The 27,840-nt window shown below is 43.1% G+C and overlaps 1 protein-coding gene across 6 annotated transcripts in view; it reads right to left on the reverse strand.

The window, feature by feature from the left end:
* RRBP1 (ribosome binding protein 1) overlaps positions 1 to 27,840 on the reverse strand; it is a 292,620-nt gene that overhangs the window by 232,624 nt on the left and 32,156 nt on the right. The window lies entirely within an intron of this gene.

Consider the following 27,840-nt stretch of genomic DNA (forward strand, 5'->3'; position numbering starts at 1 on the left):
GTAGTAGGCAGTTCAATCGCGTGTCTACTGGGTTCAAGGTTGCCCTAATTGCAGATCTGCACGTTCTTATACCCCGCTCGTTCATAGACTTTTTTAAAAGAGAGCTTCGAGCTTGAGCTAGATTCGGGCAGATACAGACAAGGTGAATGAAGTCCTCGTTGCTCCTCCCGCATAGTCTGCAGATTTTCGGTCCATCGTGCACCCAGATTGGTTGGTCCATAATCGATGGAAATTTCCCAAAACGGAGTCCCATTAGTTTCTGTTTTCTGTGAGCTGGAAATGTGATTGTTAGGTATGGGGCTGCCACAAGTGTTTTGTAATTTGATATAACCATCCATGCGTGTTTTCTGGTACTAAACATGGCTTTATCAAGTACGAGGGAATGGAATTTTGTTGACTTGTTTATAGCCTGTTTGAACGCTGGGTAAGGCAGGTTAAGTTCCCAAAGTTTTCTTGTTCCAGTCTCAGTTATGGACTTTTCAAGATACTGATTGTATGGGGACTTAGCGTCAGATCTTATTTCTTCCCATAGTGCTTGGTGCAATTCCGAGGCTGACGTGTTCTGTTTCAGTGTGTACCAGTACTTAATACTTGCGTACTTTCTTCCCACTGTTTCATTTACTGTTCCAAATTCTAACCTCGTCTGAGCTGGCGAGGCTCCCTGTTGTATTTGGAAGGTGGATTTGAAGATGGCTGTCTGCATTTTGTTAGGCAGGTCCGCATCTTTCCCATGCAGTCCTACACTGCCGTATGACAGGGTTGGAAGAACTTTTGCTTTTATTGTTGCCAATAGAGGTTTATATGATGGCCCGTGAGCTTTTTGGCCAAAGATCTAAAAGCAAATGAGAGTGAATTTGATCTCTGGGTGATGTACGACATTTGCTGCTGAATTCGGAGTAGATGCCACTAAGAGGAGAGCTGCAAGGACATGAGGAACCTGAGAACTCACTAGTGGAAGATGAACATGCGACCATGGTAACCTGCAGGGACCACCAGGGCGAAATAGTCTAAATCGAGGAATGGCCATTACATGAAACTGAGAGGATGTGAGCTTGCCCTGCTGCGATTCAGTCCTTCCTGTGACGAGGTCTCTGCTCTTTCTGCCTGCAGTTTCCAATTCTTCTGAACAATGAGAAGGCACCTCTCTTGCCGGATCAATGGGAGACATCAAACCTGGCCATATAACCAGGAAGCTGTGAAACCAACAAGATGGTGCGCACATTAGACCTGAAGAATCAGTGGGCAACAGGACCACAGGAGTTGGATTTAATTTTACTTATTGTATTTATAACATTTTATGCCGCTGGTTAAGCACACGCACTTTAGCTAAACAACCAATGGGATATTATCAATGTTGTCTGGTTTTAAATGCGAATGTAAAGATATATTTTATTTTTTGGGATATTTGTAAAGATTTTAATTAATCATACAATAAATTTTGACTTGACTTGACAGTGGGCAACACGCCTGCCCAAAAAGCCCAGAAACTAGAATGACACGATAGAGCAGGTGAGAGCACGAAGTGGTTGGTAGATGGGTCCAAACTGAGCCCCTGACTCCACTCACATTATAGAGAAGGGGAAGTTGCTTTGACTTGCTCATTGAGCTGCTGCTGCAGAAGCACTTACAAGAGATTCTGCCCTGCTGCTCTGATACCTACTGAACGCATAGAATTGTCCCCAAGAGCAGGTCCAATGCTGATCAGTGACACAGGAGTGCCTTGTGCTCGGGCAATTTGAGGAGTGCAAGTTGAGGCGGTACCACAAAAGGAGGGCTGAGGTACCACAAGCATTATGATTTAGCACAACCGGGAAGAGGATGTTAAATCAGACATTTAGCATAAGGGATGTCACATCAGAAGGAAGGGTGGCAGTACAATGAAGCTTAAGGTCAGACTGGAAATTGTGGGTCACCTGTGACAGTCAAGCAGGTTTCACATTGAATAAGAGGGCAGCCCTCATGGGCCGGTGCAGCCCCTAAGCACCCAACTGCATAGATATTAAACAACTGCCAGTCTGATTGGCAGAACACAGTGAATGGCATACCCCTTCCTTGTCGGAAGGCAGTGGAGCTGAATGGGAGACTTGGGGCTCCAGCTGGACCCTAGGTGAAGGGTCTGAGCGAATAGGTGGTACTCTGCACATTTGGGTGCAAGTTCCTTTCAGACCAAACCCAAAGAGACTGGTAACAATAGGGAGGGAAAAGCAGGACGCCAATGATACAGGGATCGATGGTCCCATCCAGAACACTTAAAATTGAAGACTTCTGTAGGAAAGATGCTTTGACATAAATATACAATTAGTAATGCAGAGTGAGCAGAACAGGTGGCTTGGGAAACATGTTCGAGGTGGAGTCACTAAGAGCTGTACCATCACGACCAGATTCAAGAAAATCTGTGAAAATCAAGTAGGTATATCAAGATAAATGTCTAGGAAATCCAAAATTTGTTACGGGGGAAGATATTGCAGCACTGCTGCAAAACTGCCTCCCCGCATCACAAAACAGGCCGCCAATGGCCATAAAACCAACCCCCACCCTTCCGGGCCTGCTATGGCCAGTCTGGCCCTGGTTCCATCATAAAAGCAGTACATGAAAAAGTGTTTTAATCAGTTCTGCACTAAAATGAAGGAGGACACTAAATGACAGATCGATGACTTGGTGATGAAGGCACCGAGGGCTGCCACACGTGGAGATCCTGGGATGCCAGACTGTCACAGAGGAAGCAGTATAAGTATGACAATGTATACCTCACTCTGAAAGCCAGGCTGGAATCCAAGGAGGCATAGTCACATTATCATCACGAAATAAAAAAAGATCAAGAGCCACTACAGGCAGGAGAACACAAGTATACAGAGGAGGCTCAACTGGGACTGACAGCACTAAGCGTAGAGCATAGGGAGGATCTGAAGGCAATATTGGGACGGAGAGAGATTAGAAGACAAACTACACAAGGCCCCATGCCCAGACAGAGTCACTTCTTCACATGTCAAGGCAATGGCTCCAAAGACTTAGACCCCAAGTTTGTTGAAGGCAGATCTTACTGACAAATGCTGCTCTCTTTATACAGCTTAGGTGAACATTAAAAACTTTTCACGCAAAAAAATGTTCAGCAACGAGAGGCAGTTATGACCCATTTCATCTATCTGGGCGAGTCTCGTTTCACAACCAGCAGGCATGCTGGGGAGGAAAAAGTAAGAAGCTGCTGGTTTCATTGATCATGTGTGCACCATGAAGAGATATGCAGTACTACTATCCCATGATGCCGAGTAGGCATTTGATAAGAAGAAGGGAGGGCAAGGGGATTTCTTTACAAGGTGATGAAAAATATAGGTTTTTACAATGAGCTCAGAATGGTTCATGGCCTTCTACTGTTCCACTACATCAAAGACACTACAGAACCAGGCACTGTCTGGTATCATACACTTGTAGAGGGATATGTAGGAACAGGACGGTCCCATAGCACCATTACTATTGGGACTATAGAGGGCAGCCCGGGCTCAGCAGATCTCCAAAAACCATGGTATCTGTTGGAGACTCAACCAAAAGCCGTAGCAGCATGGAGTAAAACAGCAACTAGATAATAATGGAGCTTCACACAACAACTGGGGCATATGCCAAATGAAAACCATCTTGAAGGTTGTATACCTAGGATAGTGCATGACTTTATACTCAAGACAGCGCCTGTAGCATACCTTTACTGGAAGACGGCGTTGTGGCAGGGGCGCACTGATCCCCCTTCTTAAGGCAAGCAACAAGCTGCACGACTGAAGAGAGCGGGAAGTGATTGGGCCTGCTTGCCATTCAGGTGGTCCAGCTCCTTAAGCAAAACTGCACTGAAGCCTGATGTTGCTGAGAATGTGATGAAGTGTAAACCTCAGGCGCACCTGCAGGGCTTGGCGGAGCAAAGCTGGCTTGAGGCCGCAGCAGGAACAGCGGCACACCTTTCTCAGGAGCAGTGAAAGCATTTAAGCTGCTGAAGCTACAGAAGAGAATCTATTGGTTTCTCCAGTTTCCACCCCTCCCCCCATGGGCTCTTTGCGATGGGTACTAAGGGTCTTTTCCATTATCCCTCGAAGGATGACTAACAAGGGCAAAGTGATCTTTCGGGGGGGGGGGGCGACTAAGCACTGGCTGGGTCTCACCAAGCCTCCATGCTTCAGACTATTAATACAGCAGCTCATCAGCAGCTGGGCCGGAGTTTTCCATGCCAATATGGCGGGTTCTCTGCACACAAGGCAATCTACCTTCTACTAAACGTTAAAGTGAACACACCCCTGCCTCATAGGACGAGTTTAAATCCTCGAAGAGTGGCAGTTGGGGGTCAGGGGGCTAGCCAACCACTCAGAAGCAGTGTAGTACTAGGTTTTTTGTAGGATCCAAACAGACTCGGGTAAAACTTCATCAAACTTTAGATTGGACTCTGAGAAATTAACATCCCTTATAAACTCGGAGTCACAAACCCATACGTATTAACATTGAGTATGCAAAGTGTAAGCCCATTTAAAAAGCCAACCTCAAGCTTCGGTAGAAAGTTAAAGGGAAACAAACGGTAGAAGGAAAATCTACAACCCAAGGTCCTCAAAGTCTTTAGTTAAAAACATTTCGGCGAGGTAGAAATAAAATTAGAAAATTCCAATCTCTGGCATGAGGGATGAATTATCTTAAAAGCACTGCTTTTGGCCAAACAGGGAGCGTTCATCTGCACCAGACATTTTTTGCGCCCAACTAAAAATAGTTTGGGCTGGGCAGCCAAGTGCTCGAAGCAAGACAACATTCCTTCACCGAATGGCTAGGTTTGTATTTTTTCTGTGAACGATGTTGACTAGTCAGAGCCTTTCAATACCGCCCAGTTTAAAGTTTAATCTTTCTGCTCGAGGGGTAGGTGGCCTTTTTGCTGCGGAGTGTATCGGGTTCAGTGTCCTGTTAGGCAGCTTTTCCCCACCCTTTTACTTTTCTTTCAAGTCTGCGGTCACTAATCATTTGCCACAGCATGTGATTATAATGATAAGGGTGATTATACCTATGTACCTATCTTTTTAGGATCTACATCTGTACATGGTTTTAGGATTATAAGTTTGTCAGTAATGGTATGTCATTAAAAATGCATGCGAGTTGGGGAAGTTGCTGAACCAGTCTCTTGCAGCTCCACTATGCAACGAAGTAGCCGGCACAAGGTCTGCACCTAAAAATGGGCAGCTTAACGCAAGGCGATATCCACTCATCACACCTCAAGTATGTTGGGACGGGTCCTGAGTGGGGGGTGGACCATGGACATGACTGCAGGTGCTCTTATGTTGAGTTGGTACCACAAAAGAAGTGGTGTAAAAAGTTGATGGCTTCCCCTACCTGGCTTTGGAAAAAACTGCTCAAGCTTAGAGCAAAACCCTTCTCTTTTCCATAATGGGGGTATACAAATTTCCATGTGCAAGGTATCATTTTTTTAGTATAAGATTTGGGGTGCTTAATTTGCAACAAAACAAATACAGGGGCCATCCAGCATTTATTTATTTTTTTAATTTATTTGAAGCTGCTGTCGACTGGGTCGCCAAATGCCACCTCATGCCTCTTTCTTCCATTAATCTAAAATTCTTTTCTTTTATCTCACTCTGGTCTAATCTTTTTCAACCTGCTTTCTGCTATTATCACTGTTTCTTCCTCCTCGTTTCTCTCTCCGGTCTCCTGCCCTGGGCCAAACTCCTACCCCTCAAAAATGGATGCCGTTGACGAGCACTAGCAACCCTGACACAAATTAACCACTCATAAGTTATTAGGGTTAAAAAAGTACAGTCAAAAGTAAATTTTTGTAGCTCAGATCAGCATAACAAAATGTGTATTACATCCAAATAAGCAATATGAATCGTCTCATCATGCCTAGCATTTCAAATAAAGTATTATTCTTAATTTTAATAGCTTCCTTGCGCACAGAAACAAAATAATAGTCCAAAAACACGAAACGACTTTTTTGTCACAAGACTCGACCATGCACCCCATATCCTATGAATATAACCATTTTGTCTGCCAGTGCGCATCATCAACACCATATCCTACAAGATCATGCTGTATTTTGACATTTTGGACTCTAGTTTAGACATAATCTTATCCATAATCCAATCTTCTGGGTTTACTTCCAATCTCTGTATTTTGAGCCACAATCACTGCTATATCTGGTCAAATGCCCGAGTGGGGAATTAAAAGGAACAGAACAAGAGGGATAATTAAAGGGTGGGAGGGATCCATTCATGTGTCTATTGTAGAGATGTATTTCATCCAGAACAATGTTACTCTGAAATGGTTTGTGATCTGACTCTGTATTTGATGGGGTTTGAAGTACTGTGTCAAACGTCATACAACACCAAGCAGAATAATCTAACTCTCCAACTCTAGCGAACAATGTACTTTATGATTCACTCAACGGTGAAAGTGAATTAGCTTACAAGGCAACAAATTATTCGTATGTTTAGCATACAACAGGAACCGAGTACATTCATGGCAGAGGAGTATACCTAAAAAATGAGTGAGAAGATAGTCTGGAAATCTCTTAGTATAAAAGTACAAAGTGGAGGAGACATGTCTGCTGAGGATACAGTAAATTTTCCTACAGAGGATGGACAAGTGAAGGGAGAACCTTCTCTTTACTTGCTCCATCAATTCCGTTTGACGGTCAGCCAGCCCTATGACATTTGCTATACTTGCCTTTCTAGGTTGGCCCACATGGAAAACACTGCAGCATGCTAGTATCAGGGGCTTCTCCGAAATCATTTCCTTCAGTCAATCACCCTCTCTAAGGGTTGCCTCAGTGCCTCCATTGTCGTTAATTTGAATATGTAAATAGGTCACCCCTTTGCTACTCAAAGTCCTGATTTTGTCAGCGTCTTCTGAACACTGCAACATTGATCCAGTCCAAAAATGACATCCAGCTACCTTCAATTAAGCATGTGAAAGATGAATCGCCAAGTTGAATTAAAAAATTAAATGAAGACTCCATTATTTATTCTGTTAAACTCCAAGTGCTAGCAAGCACACATAACTGCATGAGGTCTTGCCAGGACAACTGCTCGATCCTATAAGATGCCAGGGAAGAATGTTTAAAGCATTACCTAGTCCCTGATCATGCGAAGAGGGAGGTAACACGCTCCCAGCTTTGAGGCCTGAAGTTGTGGAATCAAACCAGCGACTTACTTCATTGAAGGCTAGCTTCTTAACTTGCAGCATTGTAGAGAAGTTGTCAGGAGCTCATTTGGTGTCACTATGCAGTCAAGAATTCCGACGAGATAGGGTGCGTGAATGACCAAGTCAATAAGGCAGCTGAATTGGTTGATTGGGATAAGGAGTTCTTCTGACAGATGAGATGAGCAATTTCAGGTTTCCCAGAAATCTTACCACTCAGAAGGTTTTGTGAGATATCTAACTTTATAGAACGATTGACCCATTCTATGCAAATACAGACATCTGTGTTTAAGTCTAAAAAAACGAATGCAAACTTCCTGAACACCGAGTAGTTGAGCCTTAAGTTAAGCCACTCACAATGTCACAGTACTGACAATCTTGAAGCTCTTTATGGCCATAATGAACACCTGCAAAAAGTCTATGGTTCACCATAAAGTTTATGTTCAACATTCTGCAGGAGACAATGTAGTTGAGAATTGTCAAACTGAAAAAATAATTTGTTCACTCACATGGGTGGCATGGTGGGCAAAAGAACGATGGATTTGACCCAGATCTCTTGACTGGGGGTGAATGTATGATTTATTCAGCATTCCGTCCATCATTTGTTTGTGTAGCACTTTTCACCCTAAGTGGGTATGCCCAGACGTGGGTCCCTTGCTCACTGTGCCTCTGGATTCAAGTTAGCCTGGCTGATAAAGGGTAATATCTAGACACCGGTCCCAGGATGTTTGTTTCCGTTCCAGGGAGGACCTGGCTTGGCAGTTAGGTCTGGACTGTTCCCATGAGGAACAGGGTCAAGACTGATTTGCATATGGCTGGGTCTAAACTGGTGTGGCATGGTGAGCAAAAGAACAATGGATTTAACCCAGATCTCTTGACTGGGGGTGAATGTATGATTTATTCAGCATTCCGTCCATCATTTGTTTGTGTAGCGCACTCACTTGACTTGTCACTTATCAGACATGGGAGTAACTAGGTATAATATACTTAAGTATGCTTGTAATACCCCGGGTAGACAAAGTTGGGAGCTAGTTAATTGTACCATTGGACTACAGTCTAACAATTTCACATGTAGTCGCTGTTATCATCCTAAGTAATGGAGACAGATATTTTTAATGTGCTTGTGTAGAACAGTTTAAAATAAAGAAAATAGAACTTTTGCACAACCCAACTGTTGTGTGTATCAGATTCCTTTGTTTATTAATGAAAAGTTAATAGGGTGGAATTCCATTTTCTCTTTCAAAGGTGAAGGCCCTAAGCGACATGATCTTTCTTATGAACTGGCTCCTCTTTTTAATAGAGCACATGTAGCCGGGGAACATCCTTTTCAACGCAGATGTTACCGTGCAGTACCATTACGACGCGTCTTTTACAATGCAAGTCGTAACCACGACTTGCGCTGGAGGGCGCTCTAAGATAAGGAATAGTAGATTTACTATTCCAACACCTTCCCTACTGTACGTAGGCTGGTGTTGGAATAGTAAATTTAACTATTCCCAAGTCCAGCACCCCTACAGCGCAAGTTGTGGTAACGACTGGCGTTGTAAATGACGCGTTGAAACTGTACGCGTTGTAACGGTACGCGTTGTACCGTCGTACATCCCATGTAGCCTAGTGCTGTGTTTCCCGGTTGGTGAGATCATCAGATAACTGATGAGATCAAGCTGCTGAACTTACCGGACAGAAAGGTTTGAAAACCTGCTTCTGTGAAATCATGCGGTACCACCACCCTTGCCTTAATAGACATTTAAGTAAGAGTTACATAGCACTTGGTAGGACAAGGGTGAACACCATAACACCTCCTATTATTTAACATACAACTAGCTCCCAAGTCTTTGCCTGCAGGAGCCCAGTGAGCATTTAATTTTCTAGTGATTGATGGGCAGTCATTGTTCTTCTAAGTTCTTAGACCACTGATGGGTACACTCTGCCAGATGCATTCCACATTCATAGCTAGAGAAGTCTTAAAATGTACTGTTATATTCTCCCTGTCCTCAGCTTGCATCTCATGCCGAGCTCGTGCTCCTCAGCTTGCATCTCGTGCCGAGCTCGTGCTGCCCGCTTCTGTTACGTGGCCAGTGTTCGGTACTAACGGCGGTTATTGCCCGTTTGGTCCCGGTCTTGCTGGTCGGGTTTTTCTATGCTCTAACTTAAATAAACTACCTAACCAACGTGACTTCGTTGTGCAGCCACGTCATTCATTTACAACATTTTGGCGACTTCGTGTCAAAGACGAAGGCGGAAGGTAGCCGAAGATAGAGAAAGCGGGAACTGACGAACGACACGTCAAAGGAGAGAAAAGCGGAAAACTCGACCAAAAGAGAGCACTGGCGATCGTGTGAGAAAGATCGCATAAAGAAGGGAAAATACTGTAAGCCTCATCGGAAGGTATGTTTAAAATAACTCACCGGGGAAGGATATAACTCTGGGTGAAGCGTGACGGAGCAGTAACTGTAAGCCCCTCAGCCCGTCAACGCAGGCAACAGCGCATCGGCGTCATCGCTGTTAAAGGGGAAATTACTCTTTAAATGGAAAGGCAATATCGGTGAGCCCCACCACTACGTGAGACTAATTAAAAGAGCAACACGCTCAAGGAAGTGAAGTACTTTTGATTAATTAAAAGGATAGCACACTCGAGGTGAAGTGCATTTAAAACCAAAACAAGCATCAATTTGAAACGACTAACTTTCGAATAGCTGACAACAGTGACACACTCACTTTAAAATAATTTCGTCACACAGTGTGTCATACAACAGCCAATCAAAACAACAGTGACACACACACTTGTATTCGTTGTACCTCGACATCTACAACAGCAGTACACAGAAGTTCACATCCTAATTCATGTTTCCTCCTGTTCTTGATATTTAAACTGTTTATATTGCTGTGACTTTAGCTCAGTGTATACGCTATGAATATAAGCAATACCATCCAAGCCCCTGTCCCTTTCTTGAGTGCCCCGGGTGAGCCATCCATGGAATGGGATGATTGGTGTGAGGCATTCGAGAACTACATCGTAGCCTTGGATGGCACAAAGTTTTCTGCCATTAGGAAAAAGGCTTTGTTACTGGGTGCTTTAGGGAAGGAGGGACAGAGAATTTTTAAGTATTTACCGAACCCGCCCTTAGATATTGATGATGTATATAAAGATGCTTTGTTTAGATTATATACTAGGTTTGCTAAGCAAGAAAATGTAGTAATGTGCAGACATAAATTTTACACTGCTCCTCAAAGAGAGAATGAGACAATTGATGAGTTTGTCTCTAGGCTAAGGGAACTTTCTGTAAAGTGTCAATTTGGTAATATACAGGATGAAATGATCCGTGATCAGTTGATTGTGCAATGCCTTAGCAAAAAAACACAAGAAAAGCTGTGGGCAGCCAAAAACCCCACTCTCACAGAGGCTATCACAATTGCTAAGGTTGCTGAAGAGAGTGACAGATGCATGAAAGAGCTTAAGAGAATACAACATGGGCACGCCAGCAGTCAAGAAGTTGCAGCGTTGCAAACAGATGTTTCAGAGGGCGTTAGTTTAATACAAGGGAGACAGACAAATAGAGGGGGGAAGGCCACAACCTCGTTTAATAAGAATGGGCAACCAAACAGGTTTAGACAGACCACACGTTCCTGCAACAGGTGTGGTAGTCCTTTTCACCTAGCTGATTCAAAGAGTTGTACAGCTTTGTCTAGAGATTGCTTGAAGTGTGGAAAGAAAGGACATTACGCACGTATGTGTAGAACAAATAGTTCCAAAAAGATTGCCATGATTGAGAGTGAAACCACTGATGATGAGGCGGAGGTAATGATGATTACATCTGCTGGGAGCCAAGAGATAACTGAAGATGTTATTTTATCTCGCCCTAAAGCAGATTTTAAGTTGAATGGGTGTGTAATAAATCTAATGGTGGATACTGGGTCACTATATACAATCATTCCAAAGAGTTTGTTTAACTCCTCATGCAAAGAGTCAAGTCTTATCAAATCTGATGTCACTCTGAGAGGTTATCAGGGGGTGAGCATTGGTGTTCTTGGGTTCTTTGAGGCCAGTATTAAGTTTAAAGGGAGAATCACTCGAGGGAAGGTTTATGTATCACCACACGGCCCTGCTATTTTGGGATGGTTACATCAGTACGAATTAAACATAAGGGTGAACCCAAGAGCAGATCCACCTGTGATGTGTGTAGATGGTGAAAACGAATGCAATAGTGTTCATGGAGACTTAGAAACCATTCTTAAAAGGCATGAGAACATCTTCAGTGAGAAACTGGGGGATGCTGTTGGTTACCAACATATTATTAAAACCAAGAGGTGTGTTGCACCTGTAAAACACACCGCGAGGAAAATACCTTTGTCCGCCAGAGATGAAGTCAGAAAGATTATCAGACAGTTATTGGATGATAACATAATTGAACCAGTAGAGGCCACACAATGGTTGAGTCCTGTAGTTATCACACAGAAACCGGACAATTCTTTGCGTTTCTGTGTGGACATGAGAAGTCTAAACAAGGCTGTGATAATGGACAACTTTCCACTTCCCAACATAAATGAAATTATTCTGAGTTTGGGTGGAGGCAAAGTTTTTTCGAAGTTGGATCTTCGCAGCGCATACCACCAGGTAAAACTTCATCCGGACTCAAAGCAATTTACATCGTTTATCACCCCAGAAGGGACATACCAATTCAAAAGACTTCCTTTTGGCCTTTGCTCTGCGGCAAGCGCATTCCAAAGAATCATCACCGACGTTCTCAAAGACATTGAAAGAGTAGTATTTTTCCAAGACGATATCCTGATTCATGGTTTAAACGTTGATGATCATAATGTTATTTTAGACAAAGTTCTCACCGCTCTTTCAAGGGCTGGTTTGACCTTGCGAAAAGAAAAATGTGTATTTGCTGTTGGGGAGGTAGATTATTTAGGATATCATGTGTCTGGCCTTGGGATTCAGCAAAAGAAAGATCTAGTAAGCGCAATATGCAATGTGTCTGAACCTGATGATAAAGACAAATTAAGGTCTTTTATGGGCATGGTGGAGTACTATGCAAAATTCGTTAAAAATTTTGCAGAGAAAGTAGAACCCTTGCGAGTCATCATGCGGAAAGGGAAAGGTTTTACATGGGGAGCTGACCAAAGAAATGCCTTTTTGATGATCAAACAAAGTATTTTGGATGCCAACATTCTCTCAAGTTTTGTACAGTCGTTTCACACCATTCTCACTGTAGACGCCAGCTCTGTTGGGATCGGTGCAGTTCTTACACAAAAAAGTGGTGGTAAACAGAACACTATTGCGTTTGCTTCACGTTCCCTGACTGAGACTGAAAGAAATTACTCCGTCATAGAGCGTGAAGCATTGGCGGCTGCATGGGCTACTCGGTATTTCCGGGTGTATTTGTGGGGGATCACATTCACACTCCGAACTGACCACAAGCCACTGTTGAAGGTTCTAGCCCCCGGGGGTATTAGGAATTGCTCAGGGCGGTTAGCGAGACTTGCTGTCAGTGTCCAAGAGTTTACATGCAATGTGGAATACCTACCAGGTTGGTGCAACAGTGTTGCGGACTGCTTATCGAGGTTGCCTGACACTAAAGTGCAGCCTAAAGAGATGGTAACTGAGAGTGTAGTTGCGTTTTTAGATGACCTGGAGAGCGATTTACCCTCTTCCATATCTAAGGAGGAATGGATGGAAGAAATGAAAAAGGATCTTGTAATGGAAGGGTTAATTAAGATGTGTAAGGAAGGGGTGTCAAGGCAAAGTACGGTCTCACCTGCTCTTAGGCCTTATGTCCAGTTACAGGATGAAATTTCTTTACTAACTGAGTTCATTATTGTGCGGGGTGAGAAATACATACCACCTGTTTCCCTTAGACCCCGTATCATTGCCTTGGCGCATGAGGGCCACCTAGGACAAACCCTTACTGGCAAACGCATTAAAGCTGACTTTTGGTGGCCGGGAATTGATGCACAGGTAAAGAGTTGGGTTGAACAATGTCAGTCGTGCAAAGAGTCGGAAAAGAGGTTACAGGTTCGTGCTAGTAAGGATACTATGGGACAGATCGTTTCTGATGATGGTGCGTGGCAGAAGATCTGTATTGACTTCATAGGTCCTTTTCATGACCTGCTGGATTCAGAGAAGTTTGCTTTGGTGTTGGTGGATTCGGCTTCAAGGTGGGTAGAGGTTGCTTTTATGAAGAACATCACTGCTGAGTCCACTATTAAGGTATTGGATGAGATTTTTAGGCGAGAGGGGATCCCTTCAATAGTGTTGACAGATAATGGCACACAACTCACCTCGGCAATCATGGAGAACTATTTTGTGTTTTTGGGCTTAAAGCACTTGCGCACGTCACTTTACAACCCGCAAGGGAACGGACTGTGCGAGAGGGTGAACAGACTTATAAAGGGCACTATGCAGCTTGCTTTAGCCCCTGGTCGGTCAGCGCAGAAGGAGATTAAAGAAATGTTGTGGGCATACCGCACAACGGTTCACAGCAACATGTCCGCTACACCTTTCGAACTCATGAGAGGGAGGCCTGCGGGTACGAAGCTGATTCCTACTTGGCTACATGGGAAAGTAGAGAAGGCTGGTCATAGTAAACTGGGAAATTATACTTCCACTAACATAGCTGAAGGAGATTTAGTAAAGGTGAAACCTGGCGGGAGTCAGAATATGTTCAACAAGTTTAGAGGACCTTACCAAGTGAAGTCTGTGGTTGGTAACTACATAAGGCTACAGAATGGACAAACTTGGAATCTCCGCAGGGTAGCTCTTTACCAGAAAAAGGCAAATCCGACCACTCATGTACCTGTCACTAAAAAGATTGTTGCTGGAGAAGCTTGCAGACCGATTCGCAAGAGAGTTGCTCCTGCTTATTTAAAAGATTTTGTGTAATTTTCGCTTATCCAAGGAAGGGTGTGGGGTTACATGGTCCTATGTTACATGGTCCTTTGTTCTCAAGAGAAAAGTGTATGCTCTAAGCAATGTCATTTTACATGATCCTGTGTTACTGGGTTCTTTGTTCTTAAAGTGTAAACTGCGTGTTCTAAGCAGTATCTTTATTTTTGTATTTTAGTGTACATTCTTGCCTAAATTGTTTTAGTACAATTTCCTTTTCCACTGTTTAAGGAAAGGAGATGTGTTATATTCTCCCTGTCCTCAGCTTGCATCTCATGCCGAGCTCGTGCTCCTCAGCTTGCATCTCGTGCCGAGCTCGTGCTGCCCGCTTCTGTTACGTGGCCAGTGTTCGGTACTAACGGCGGTTATTGCCCGTTTGGTCCCGGTCTTGCTGGTCGGGTTTTTCTATGCTCTAACTTAAATAAACTACCTAACCAACGTGACTTCGTTGTGCAGCCACGTCATTCATTTACAACATGTACCAATTAAGCAGCTTCACAAGTTAATTATTCACCATGTCGGTGTGCTCATTTCAGTGTTGATGGAGGATACAGAGTCAAAATATCTCTTGAATGCTTGGCAAAAGAATTTCTTCAGAAAGAAAATCTTTCTTTTTGGCAAGCACTTGATTATTTAAACCCAAGGATATCCAAAGTGATGATGAAGAAGAAAGCCTCTCTTCTTGATGGAGTACCTCATTCACAGTTTTCTAGTAATAATCTTATGTAAGTTTGTCTTTAGTGGAGTCTTAACTGGGATTTCAATCACACCATCAGCAACTAAGAAAGAAAAAATACTGATTCCGGATTTAAAAACTAACAGCCCTTCCTCCCTTTTTGGTTTAATGAGAGGAGACATTGAGGTCTCAATTTTCCATAATATTACTGACCCAGGTCTGAACAAGTATGAACTCTCTGGCATCCAGATTCCTCAAAGGAAAAGGTCAGAACCGTCTTTTAGCCTCTGCTCTGTGCTGCTCTCCAGGAAAGGTAGATGAGGCATAAACTCCTTCCTTTTGTGTCTCGGTCTTGCAGGAGCAAACGAAGGTTGGGGTAGGTTTCATTCTGGAGAATGGAGCTGTATAATACGCTGAGGTGGAGATCCGTCTGTTACACATTCACATTGCTGAATATAACATCATTTAAATGGCCTCCAGAGATATGTCAGCCTTATCATTGTAGGGTTGAATGTCTGGCACAGTCAAATTGTACTGCCCTTCTTCTGATTGTATCATTTGGACATGTTTGACCACCTCCCCATGTCCTGATCAAAACATTATTCAGACCTTCCAGGATATTGAGGCACAGAAAAAGACATTTTGCAGCAAACTATGCTTTTAGCAGCTTATTTGATAGAAGATGTATGAATGGTCCCAGACTACCTTGATGCCTATGGGTATGTAACTAACACACACACTCCCTCCTCAGCGTTTTTGGCAACAAAGAACAGCATGCATGACTACCTGCCAATTAGTTGCGTTAGTTTGCAGTGGGTGGTCCTACACACCCAAAGCACTGTATGTGGAAGTGTGTGCTGTTCTTTGTTGCAAAGGGCGCTATGTGAATAATGTGATTCAGTCCGATCGGCTCAGTACTATTGCTGACTTGGCAAATGTTTTAATCACCAAGCTATGGAGAACAGCCTAACATATATACAATGTTCTGTTGTAACCTCCGTGACAAGAGACAAAGTGCTTTATAAATATGTCTGTGTAAATACAACAATAACTGTATAGAACATCTGTGAACCAAAAATAGCTTGTACATAGTGAACGTGGAGAACTCAAAGATAGCAATGTTTTGCAAAAAGCTTTAGAATGTTCTCAACCAGGTAGTTCAAACATTTCCTTGTTTCATTTTAGTGTTAAATCTCCCATGTGTTCATGGCAAAGATTTATTTATGACGTGTTGGCAGCTGCAAACGATCTTCATCGGTGCTCTGCTGTGCACTTCTGCATGGAGGGGTGAGAAGCCAGAGTCATCACAACAACCATAGGAACAAAAGGTCATAATCTAATGTAATGACAAGCCCTCTCAGGATTACTGTAACATCAAACCCAGCCCTGGAGCATGAAAATTTATATGCCACACACGTACACAGTAATAGACATCTTTATTCCTCAGCATATGTTCACACACTGCACACTTATTACGTCAGAACAGTTTACAACCACAAATTAACACTAACCAGCAAGTTACGCAATTCCTCTGTTGAGTTCCCCCAGAACTGCAAGGGTCATAGCACACACAGCATCACAACACTACATCTCCTCCATAATTTAAATAAAAAGTACAAACAAGAGTCACATCATATTTCTTCAATAAATGGTCCAGGATCTTGCACTAGTTGGCCAGATCGAGTGGTATGAGTTGGTTGAGATGCACTCCGATTGTGCACCGATGGCACAGATTCTGGTGCTTGATCCGGATGGTTACACAGGATTGCCTCATTCATGATTGAAGGAGCGGACAAACGTTGAGTTAGGTGCTTAAAGTGTGACAAGTACTGTGTGATGGATTTTCTGGGCATGTCACAAACCTTACAGGATCAACAGCAAACGGATTGTCTGTTTTCCACTTTGGTTTCTGATTGGGTCCTGGTCAATCATCCTCCTCGAAGATGGTTTCCTGAACTTGTCGACGCCGATCTGCATCGGTTTTCATCCTGCACTTATGGGAAGTGTCTGTGAAATTAACCTGATCAGCAATCAAGGATTGGTCTGATTTCCACAGTGGCAGTTTGGTTCCGATGGCTCTCACAAACAGCAAGGTAGGAGGACTCTCACAATTTATGGAGTCAGGAGTTGAACGATAAGCATGGAGGGCTTTACCCAGAGCCTAGTTTAACTCTATTCCCTCCATCAACGCTCTTTGAATGACCCTTTTGAGGGTACCCATGAACCGTTCCACAACACCATTGGCTATGGGCCACAGATGTGTGCTTTTTAGGTCTCGCGTCTGCGTTTCAGTGCGCAGCAGCGCTCGCGCAGCGAGTGACCTCTTGTACGGTGTTTGACAACGGACCTAGGAATCGCACACGCTTGTGCCTGTGCTTTTCCTTTTGGCCCAAGCTATTGGCCTTTGTGTGCATCTTTTTATCAAAGACAGCACGCAATTGGCCAAAGGCGGGTGCATTGCTGCACTATTGGTGTCTATTACGCGCACCGCTGCCACGTGGTTTCAATTATCGTGCCCAAACAAGGGCGCGATAATTGAAACCACATGTCTCGCTGTGGCGCGCGCACCACTCGTGGGCTTCTTTTTTTCGGATCGATTTCACAGGGAAGCAACTAAATGAAAGAAGGAAAGAGCGCTTGTGAACCGTTTCTTCAAGTAGATGGGGCTGTGTACAACTTTACGTCAGTGCCTGCAATCACTAAATATATTTTTTTATTTAATAGAAGTAGTAAGTAATGCCAATATTAAATAAAGCAGAACTGTTATACTTCCGAAGGCAGATAGTCTCCAGCGGGCAAGCTCTAGCTGTTAATCCCCCATTTGTTACCCTGCGCTTCCAGGTTGGGACTGAATGACAAGACTACTCGGGCCTGCTTTCAACGACCCAATCGGTAACGTTCATCTATCTCTCCACTTGTCCAAGACACTTGGATTCTACAAACTTGTTAGTCTTAAGTACCCTTAACCTTCATTTGTCTCCGCTGTGGGCTTTGCAGAGAGTGATACTTTAAGGAAAGAAAATGTGAAAAGTTTGCTTCTTAACACCCAATAATGGCTTCTAAGAGCAGCGCTACCTCGAGTATTTTTGTTTAAGTGGAGTACCGCCTTGGCAAGGAGCGGGCAGTGGGTTTCTTGCCATTTTCAGTAGTGAGCCTAACACTTTAAAAGAGTAAGGTCAACAGCCCTAAGACATGCTTCTTACAGCACTAAGAGGCAGTGCTGTTCGAGTCATGTGAAGTGATGGCTTCTTGTTGAGCCACATCTTGAAGCATCTAGATGACATGCCCTGCCTCTGACAGTATTCTTATTTAAATGCATTTCAGCTTAGAGATGCTTTGAGATATTTTTAAGGCGTGCTGAATGTGCCGTCCAGTGCTGTGGCCCACCTCATTCCTCATCCAGTAAAACAAAAGCTAGTTTTCTAAATTTTCTACACCACAAACCGCTGATGTGGGAACGCTACGCCAAGAGTCTAAATGTAATTGTGAAATACACAAACCAATTGAATCCAGTACCTGTACAAAGATGATTTACAGACATGCATTCCGGCTTCCAGTTGCCACCCTCTCCCTTTAACTGTATGCAAATTGGGGCAATACCTTTAAAATGACCTGCCTAAGTTATACGCACCTATGCACAGATTCCTTAGTGATCGAGATTTTGGCTCTGGCACATATTCTGTTTGTGCGGCATTCCAGGTGAGCAAACGTACGATAGTACGAGAATCATGCATCTGCCATCCCAGATATGGATGTAGTTTACTTTTATTCTGTTCGAATGGATCGAATTCTCAAAAATAAATAAATCCATATGTATCATGCTGGTGGCTAATTTCGAGGGTCAATAAAAGACAACCTTCCCCAGGAGCCACCTTGTTTAACAGAGCCAGCTTACATTACAGTATTTTCTACATCTGGAGATGCAGCCCTGTAGCTGGTGGAGCTGGATCACACACACGAAACATACTAATTAGTTGCCATTGGTTGCCAGTAGCGAGCCTCTGAAGACGCCCATCTGTTCTGCCTTCGCATGGTAGCCCTAAGCTTCCACCTAACTATTTAATAATCGGGGGAGAGGTGAGGTGGTTGCGAGGGAGGGGAAGGATGAAGAAGAGTGACTCAGAAGGGCATAGTGATATTTGACCCCTCAGAGCTCTGTGAACTGGTGAGAGGCATGCACACTTCCAATCCTGTGTTATCACTCTTAGGGCCTACATACGATGGCAGGTAGTGGCCTTGACATTATTTGAATCCCATCAAAGCATGATCAACAATTATAACATTCTACACTCTATTACCATGTTAGTGGGTTATTGTGGCTGCTATAGAATTCTGTTTTTAAAGTGTTAGTAAGAGGTTCAAAACTGAGCATGCTAATTTTTTCATGCTTGCATGCGCGAAGGGTCTTCTTTAAATAACAGACTCTCCCCGATTGGCTGCAAGTAATATGCAAGCAGACTAGCTTGCTCCTCTGTGCAGCTTGCCTGCCTCCCGCAATTGTGCGAGTGCAGATGGAGCCGGTGTAGGTGACTGGAGATTGGTCAGAGATCCCAAGTGTTGCTGACTGTGTTTCACCTGACATGTGGCTACTTGGCAGGTATGCATTTCACAATTGCAGGCTGCTGCGATGACAAGCGTCTATGCTGTTCTCTGTCCTCGCCATGCTGGCAGGGGCTGATGGTGCCTCTGGCTACATTTCCAAATTGTCCGTTCTCTCCATGCACCTTCTCTCTCTTTGAAAGTGCAGTTATATATCAACAGAAAGGGTGTGATTTTGACAAGGTGGCAGACTGAGGTTTTCTGTGTACAATAGTTCAGCGTGAGGTGTTTTGCTTCTGCAGGAAACACGTTGCAGTGTGTTTTGGTGGGTTGGTTTGCGCGCCCCCTAAGATGTGGCTTTCAAGTTTACCTACTCTCTGGAAGTGCTATGCTGCCCTATGTTCAGCAGGCAGCAGCTCAGATTTTCTCACGAGTCCCTGCACCCTTTGTAGCTCACGCAGTTGGCTAGCGACCAGGAGTTTTATCGATCTCCTTGTTGGCAGTTTGCATGTTCATAATGCACTGACTGACTTAAAATGAGCGTATGAAGCAGGGATTTCTTGTAGGCTGTGAGCAGCAGGTCCATACCTGTTTTTTTCCCTTTGCATTTTTGTGATTGTAGTTTAGTTGCCCCCTTATAGGTGCACACCTACAATAACGATGATACAAAGAAAACAACACAGTTTCATGGGCGACACACCCGGCATGGGTCACAACAGATCTATGGCTCGTGATATAATTTAAAGTCGATAATAGTTTGCCTGCCAGAACTGACAGCCCCAGGTGTATATTTGAAGAGGCACATCTACAAGTCCCAGAATGCAGAGTGTTGTAGCTTTAAAATAGCTGGTGGCTGATGGAGTTGCCCATGGCAATGGAAAACTTTGCTCCTGTGCCAAATCTGATAACAACTTTGTATCTATATTAGTTACTCCTGTCGTACATAAACCTCGACCGTAGAAAGACACAAAAGTGGACCTTGTCATAAGCCAGACCTGTTGAATCTTCATGTTCATATGAAGTTGCGGAAAATGATTTGGTAGAGGAATAAACAGAGGGCATTGGCTAAGCCAATGTGTCTGGCTGTAATGTGCTAAAGCAGACATGGGGAAATACATATCAGTATACTATTGACAGATGTGTTGGGTTTCACAGTGCTGGTTTGACAAAAATTGTGGAATAAAGAGACATACATGTAGCACATGAGAACTTTTATGCATCTTGAACTGGTTTTAAAGCACATCTATATACTAATGTGTGCAAGAAGTATTTCTGAGTGCAAGATCAAGGAAATGTGCATAATAGCAACATTTTGTATTTATTAACAGACGGGCATGGGACAGAGTGTCACCAAGCCACTTTCTTCTTTCCCACAACTGTCCTACATGCAATTTCACTCCCTCAGTGCTTCCTGCTTACACATACGTGACCATACTTCATACTGTGCACTTTCTTTAAAAAAAAAAACTCCACTGCAAATAAAAAATAAATAAAAAACTGTAATTATAACCCCAGTAGCTCTAACTTTACAAATGTGAGACCTATTGCATTGCTAATGCTTGTTGATGCTTGGCATCTAGTCTGACTAGAAACTCTTTGAATTTTTTGCTCTTGAACGGAGGGCCATTGTCAGATTTGAGAATGATGGGGATAACCCTTGCTGCAAAGATGTCATTCAGCTGCTCCATGACCTTGTCATGGGTGGTTGATAACTCATCTACTAAAGGAAAGCGTGAATACTAATCAATGACTGCAATAAGATTATGTCAGTTTCCTAAAGGACCAAATAAATCGACTGCAACCCTTTTCCATGGATGTGTAGAATGTTCATAGGCCCACACTACAGCCAGACTCTCCTTCTCTGGCTGAGAATAGGCACATTTTGTGTCAGACAGGGTTCAACTGGCACAGGCCACAATGTGTCTCTGAGCATTCTCATAACCATTATGTTATGCAATTGCCCTCAGCCCCACCAGGCTGCAATCACTGTGATCTCAGTATGTAACTTGGGGTCAAAATAGGTCATCTCGGTTGCTTTCTCAATCGCAGGTTTTATTCTTTTGAAGCTGTAATCATATTTAGCAGACCACTGGAATGGGACATTTTGTTTGTCTCTTAATGGGGTACTCACAGTAGCAAAGTCCCGAATCTACCTTGTGCAATAACTGGCCATGCCCAACAAGGATCATAGGATGGTGATCTCTTGTGAGGGCAAGAAGCTGGCATTGCTTGCACTTTATCTGGGTCAGGAGTCATTCCTCTATCAGAGAATATGTGCTCAAAGCATTTAAGTTTGGTCTTGTGAAACTCACACTTTGTTGAATTCAAAGTGAGACCTGATGGTTTCACGTGATAAAGATCAGGATCTGTGTCTTGTGGAGGATCTATATCATAATCCTGCCAGGGGTCTGGATCAATATCATCACCCCCGAAATCTATGTCTGGTCTGTGGGAGGAGAACCCGGGGGTGTGACATTTAGAGGGTTTTGGAGGTGAATGACGTACCAAAGCAATGCTTGAAAAATCATAAACATTGCACTAGACCTGCAGGTCTAGTAACGTGAAATATCTACTCAACCTAACTGAATTGCACTTGACCTCTAACTCTGAAAGTTGAGCAAAAGTTAACAAGATTTAAAAGCATTTTTATTGCTCATTCACATAGTGAGGAATAAAGATGTCTTTAAATCTTGCTACCTTGTCACATTTGCTTTGCTTTCAGGGGCAGAGGTCAAGTGTTAGTTTGTCTTCCTACTCACCAGAAAGGAGGAGTACGAGCTAAAAATAGCTTGTCCTTATTGAATCTGACTCGCAAATGCGAGCAGGTGAGTGGAATTTTCGAGCCCTGCAAAGGTACGGGTGAATGTGGTGCTGGAGAAGAGGGAATAGGGTGCAGGGGACTGGTAGGTATGTCCTTTTTCTTTTTTAAAGGAAGTATTTTCACATGAATGCCCTGTTGGAAAGAGGTTTCCATTTCTAATGATGGTACATACACCGGTTTTGTTATATGTTTCCAGTTTCCGGGCAGTCTCTGGATGAATGTGTATTTTGTTTTGCTTTGGATCAAGTCTTTGAGTAGTGTGTACAATGGGCTGTAGAAGTTTTATAGGTGCAGCTTTCTATTTCAATACCAAAGTTTTCGGAACCAAAGTTCTTTTCTCTTTTGGTACTAATGGTTTGGGAGCTGAAGATGTGTTATTTGAATCGGAGAGGAGCTAGAAGGCTTTGTCTGTGCTTTCGATGCAGTGTCAGAAGGCAGAGCGTTCGAAGTGGAGTCTTGGTCCCTACCATGGCCAGATGGCACAGGAATGGACTGTTTTTGTGTGGTAAGGTGAGGGAGTTTGGGTGCTCAGGAAATCTTGACCAGGCAGAAGATCATGGGACTCCAAATCATCTAGTTCGGAGTCGGAATCTTGAAAGGAAAAGGTCCCTTCTTCTTCAGCAGCTGACGCTTCTATGTCTTCCTCTTCCTGTTTTATATCTTCTTGGTCGAAGATATTAGAAGTATGTTCTATGTTCTGCCTCTGCATCACTCTGCGTCGAGCCGACGGTCCCACAAGGTATTTTTAAATCAAAACGACCGACAGGCCTCACAGTCTTCTTTTTGCCTTGGCAGCAAGCACAGATTGGAAACTTTGTGATGGTCGGTCCAGGGGTACTTGGAGTGGCACAGATGGCAGAATCGAAACAGAGTCATATCCATCAGTGAATTATCTTCAATGAAGTTGGTGAGGACTGTAACTTAACATGGACGGGCTAGGGCCGAACGCCACAGTTGGAGTGTTCTAATTCGAATTGGTGAAAGTCTTCTGATTTTCGATACGCGAAGGATGGAAAACATGTTCGAAAAAAAAAAAAAAAAAAAATAAAAAATAAAAAAATAAAAAATCGACAAGGGTAGAGTGGATTACACACTAAAAGGATCCCAAAAACAGTCTCAAACAAGAGCACCACAATACACGTCCGAACTCGATGGAGGAAAGAAAACAATCCAACAATGAGTCAATGCCCATGCGCACTATTACCAAGGGGAGGAATCACCTTTCCTCATGACTCAAAAGACTTCATTGAATACAACTTACAAATATCTGGACCCAACACTAGATGGCAGGAGTATGCAAAGCATGTGTATCTACAGCCACACATGCCACAAACACAAGGAAATGAGATTGACGAGAGAAGCCAACCAATGGTAAGCAATGACGAGAGAAGCCAACCAATGGTAAGCAATGGGTGGGCTCTAAGCCTCCTGTAAGTAAAAGAAAATATCTTGCAAACGACAGTGCATGTGCTCTCTCAGGTAAGACCTAAACATTTCCCCCTGTATTGAATCAAAGTGAAGAAATAAAAGTATAAAAAGTGGCCCACATTTGCAAACTGGGGCACTTCTGAATTAGTATTGTTTTGCAAGGTAAGGGTGATCGCATGTATTTGTGCTTGCTGCAGGCAGTATTTAAGGTAATATCAGAGAAATCAACAGTAAAATCAGCCCACCAGATCATGAAACCCGCTCACATACAACCAAACCAATGGCACACCCACTAAATTCACAGATCGGCCCTTCTGGCACTGCCAGATTGCCCTATGGGCCTGGCCAACCCTGAAAGTGAACCCGAAAAAGAGTTTCCAACTTATTTCGTAAATCAGCTTGGTAAGTGTGACAATGGAGTTATTCAGGAAACGGAAATAGATTTTTCCCAAGCTTATTCTGTGTATATCTAAAATGTCCAAGCCTATACTCAGTCTCCATGGTCCCAAAACGGGGGATATGGGAGAGTTCAACGGCCTCATTAGAACTGTTCAGATGACTAGTGGTTGTGTAAGACTGAAGAACATCCCTTAAAGATCAAATCTCTAAATGTTGAATATTAAGGATCTTATAAAAAAACGGAATCTGAGAACTAAGAAGCATATAGAATATAGGGGGGAAACCAAGACTGCAGAAGTGGATCTAGACTCTGGTACAGACAGGTGAAATAAATCCTGCATACGTGATACACTGATTGAGAACATGAAAGTAGTCTGAAAGGGTGACACTTCAAATGACAGGTACCAAGTGGGCAGAGGGACATCTCTAGGCTAGCCACAATACCAGCAGAATCATTTGGAGTTATATAAAGACAATCTTTTTGTGCATCTTGCATTTACTCGGAGATAAATCAAAGTAGTAACATTGTGTGGGATGAAGTCGGACCACCGAGTACCACTACCACGAAATTCCATGGCTCGCAGGTACTACTAAAGGTTATGACACACCACAAACCTTTGGTCATTATCTAGTGGAAATGCCCCTGTTTGAAGTTCATGAATTGGAAATAAACCCATTTACCGTAAGACAGGGTCTAAGAGGAGAAAATACATTTAGTACCACAAAATCTGAATCACTCCAAAGGCAGGTAAGTGACATTGGTCATGTGCACCTACAAAGAACATCTGTTGATAGGCAACTCCAGATATTAAAAAGTAAACAGAAAGGATTTAAAATCCAAAAGAATATATTTTGAGGACTAGAAGAGCACATGGGCCCGCTCTAATTGTACTGAAAGGAACACCAAGGCATACCCAAATCTAAAACAGTCAGGAGGCCACAAAGCTGCTTCCAGAGCTTACCAGATTCTGGAAAATAAAGGAACACAGAAAACTAAACTGGGAAAACACATGGGACAACATAAGTGAAGAAGAGATAATGTATGGTGAACACAATCAATATTCCTATTTATCCCCCCCAAAACATTCTTAGTATTTAGCAGAAAATTTGCATAAACAAAGGTTTGGCCATAGGACGTGCAGTTTCACAGTGCATTGTCAAGCAAGGATAAATCACAGATTTCCTTCATAAGTAGCACAACGTAATATAGTCATTTGAAACATCAACTGTACTACATTGTTGTGATGCATTTGTTTCCTACAAACATTAATTCCCAGGTCTACCCGGATGCAATCGGATTAAACCAGGTTACACACATCAAAATCTCGGCCAAGCAAAAGGCAGCTTAGCTATCTGCATATTGTTTAAGCTACCACTGGAACGTAAATGCAGAGGATACAGACATGAGCGACTGAGTTCTACAGTAGAAGATTGTGTAGAGATGTAACATTTGGATAATGAAAGGCCCTGCTATGCCCTGCGACTTTCAAATTGTGAGTTAGGTAGGTGCTAATTAAACATAATAACAGTAAAGTAGGCCCGACATGCTAACAATTATTCGACAAGGCAGACCAAATCATTATAAACGTTAAGATACATATTACCCGTTTAGCTTGGTTTCAATACAAGACATTATAACATTTATAAAACTAAAAATAAATTAAATGGGTACCTCGGCCATTACTTTTTTGTGCAAAAGCAGTTCCCCACTCTTTCACAGGATGGGCTGAATGCATACACACAAAAAGAACCCAAAAATGAATAGGCACTTTTCTAAAATTAAGTCAGTTATTCTGATGTGCAGGGTATTTCCACAGTCTGTGCAGTTTAGCATTAACATAATTTCTTAAAAAAGGAAAAAGTAATCAGCCTGACAACCAGCGTGGAGATCAAAGCATCAGCATTACATTCCTTAAAATAACTGACAAAAAGATGCATTGTTATGAAATGAATTAATCTATAATTGTAATTGCCGTTAGATCGGGAACCTAGAATCACGCAATAAGATGTCACTCAGATCACATGTAGCGGAGTAGGTAACAGTACTTTAAATGGACAGGTACTGTCCAGTACAGAGTACCCGCACTTCTTTAATTTGAAATGGTGAGTGCGTGCACTTCTGCAATACATTTACCAGGAGAGTACCACCACTTCTCAGGCGTTAACAGGTACTCTTAAGAGTGAGGACCCAGACTTCTATATTTCCATTAAAAGCTTGCACTGAGATAGCGTAAACATACATATAGTGGGCAGCCTGCGGGTGTCAGAACGTTGAGGGCATCAAGACAAGGCAAAGACCAGTACTCTGAAGGCAGCTTACACTTGCCAATTTTATTGTAAAGGTTCTCAAAATGCTGTGCTTTCCTTTAACACCTTAGGAGCTTGTAAATAAACCTCCCCAGTGCTGCGCTGTCCATTATCCAGTGCTGAACTGGACGTCCAGCGGTCGCACGCAGCACTGGGGAGGTAGTGCCTGTGACGACCGTTGGCCGACGGCAGCACTTAAAGGGTTAATGAATTTATACGATTTTCAACTTTTTCCCCCATAATGGCGAGGCAAGAAGGCAGTATATGCCTGTAGGATGGATATTGTTTTACTATGGACAGGTGCAAAGGAAAAAAGCATAAGTTAACAGTACATGACAGTTCGAGGATCAAAATGAGGTTGCCATGTTATGGAGGGGGATGTAAAATAGTTAAAGGGAAATGCTAGAACAAGCTCGGGGGAAAACAGCTTTAAATCTGCCCTTGAGTAAAACAGGTATTATTTTAATTTCATGAATATGCCACACAAAAAAAAAAAGTTTAAAATGTTTTTTAAAAAAGAGAACAGCCCTCACCTAAATGGGACGATCATAAGCTTGCAATAAAAAAATTACATTTAAAACAGTAACTATCACATAAAATTTTAAGTGAATAGTGCAAGTGCTTCCCAGACAGGTAAAATTAGAAAAGGTGTAGAAACACTTCTTAGGGGTCGATTACGATCCTGTTCTGAATGGCTCCGAATCGGAATCAGGTTTGCAGAATCCAACATAGAGCGCTTGTTTCCAACCGAATCGTACCCAGTTCCGAACGACCAATTCCGATGCCCCGAAACCGTTAGGGCAGACCAAATCGGTTCCGGAAGGCATTCGGACAGGTAGCTTCTTTCGGAGCCGAATCGTACACCTCTATTGACTCCGTTTCCGAGCAAGTGATTACGATGACCGATTCGGACAGCCGTTCCGAATTTGTTGCCGGAATCTGTCTTTAGTGGCACATAGCAGGACCCCCTTCACCCGGGGACTTCCAAATCGGGCCTGTGGGCGTACCCAAGGGACCCCCTTTTCCAACCATGCACAATGTGGCAGGCACCATGGGGTGTCTCCTACAAGGTACACGATTTCCCCCAACCACCCCTTTCTTAATGGGAGCCTGTGGTCTCGTTCGGGACACAGGCTCTCATTGAAGTCAATGGGAGTCCAACCAAATTGTATCCGGAAGCATCCGGATGCATCCAAATCACTCGGTCGGGACTCCCCTGATCAGAGTTGTCTAGAAAGCATTCTGGAACCGATTCAGTCAGAATGCTTTCTGGACGAGATTGTAATCGGCCCATTCGTTTTAATACAATTTGCACACAAATATTAAACTGTAAAGACAATGTATTATCAGCTTTGAATTACTGTAAACTCATAGTTAAAACTACAATGGGGACTTGAAAAAATAAAAAAAAATAGAAAGAAAAACCAGTGGCAGAGTAAAGTATTGACCTTTCAGTCCTGGCACTTAAGCACCCTTTTTAAACGGATGTGCACAAGTGATCAGACAACACCATCCTCCGAAGTGCAAGAGAGCCAATAGAGTGGCGGGACCCAATCCCCATGCTCTAGTGGGTGAAAGCAAAGTGTGAATGGCCAATGGAGTATAAGCGATTAA

The sequence above is a fragment of the Lissotriton helveticus genome, chromosome 6 (assembly GCF_964261635.1).
Source record: "Lissotriton helveticus chromosome 6, aLisHel1.1, whole genome shotgun sequence".
Taxonomy (NCBI): domain Eukaryota; kingdom Metazoa; phylum Chordata; class Amphibia; order Caudata; family Salamandridae; genus Lissotriton; species Lissotriton helveticus.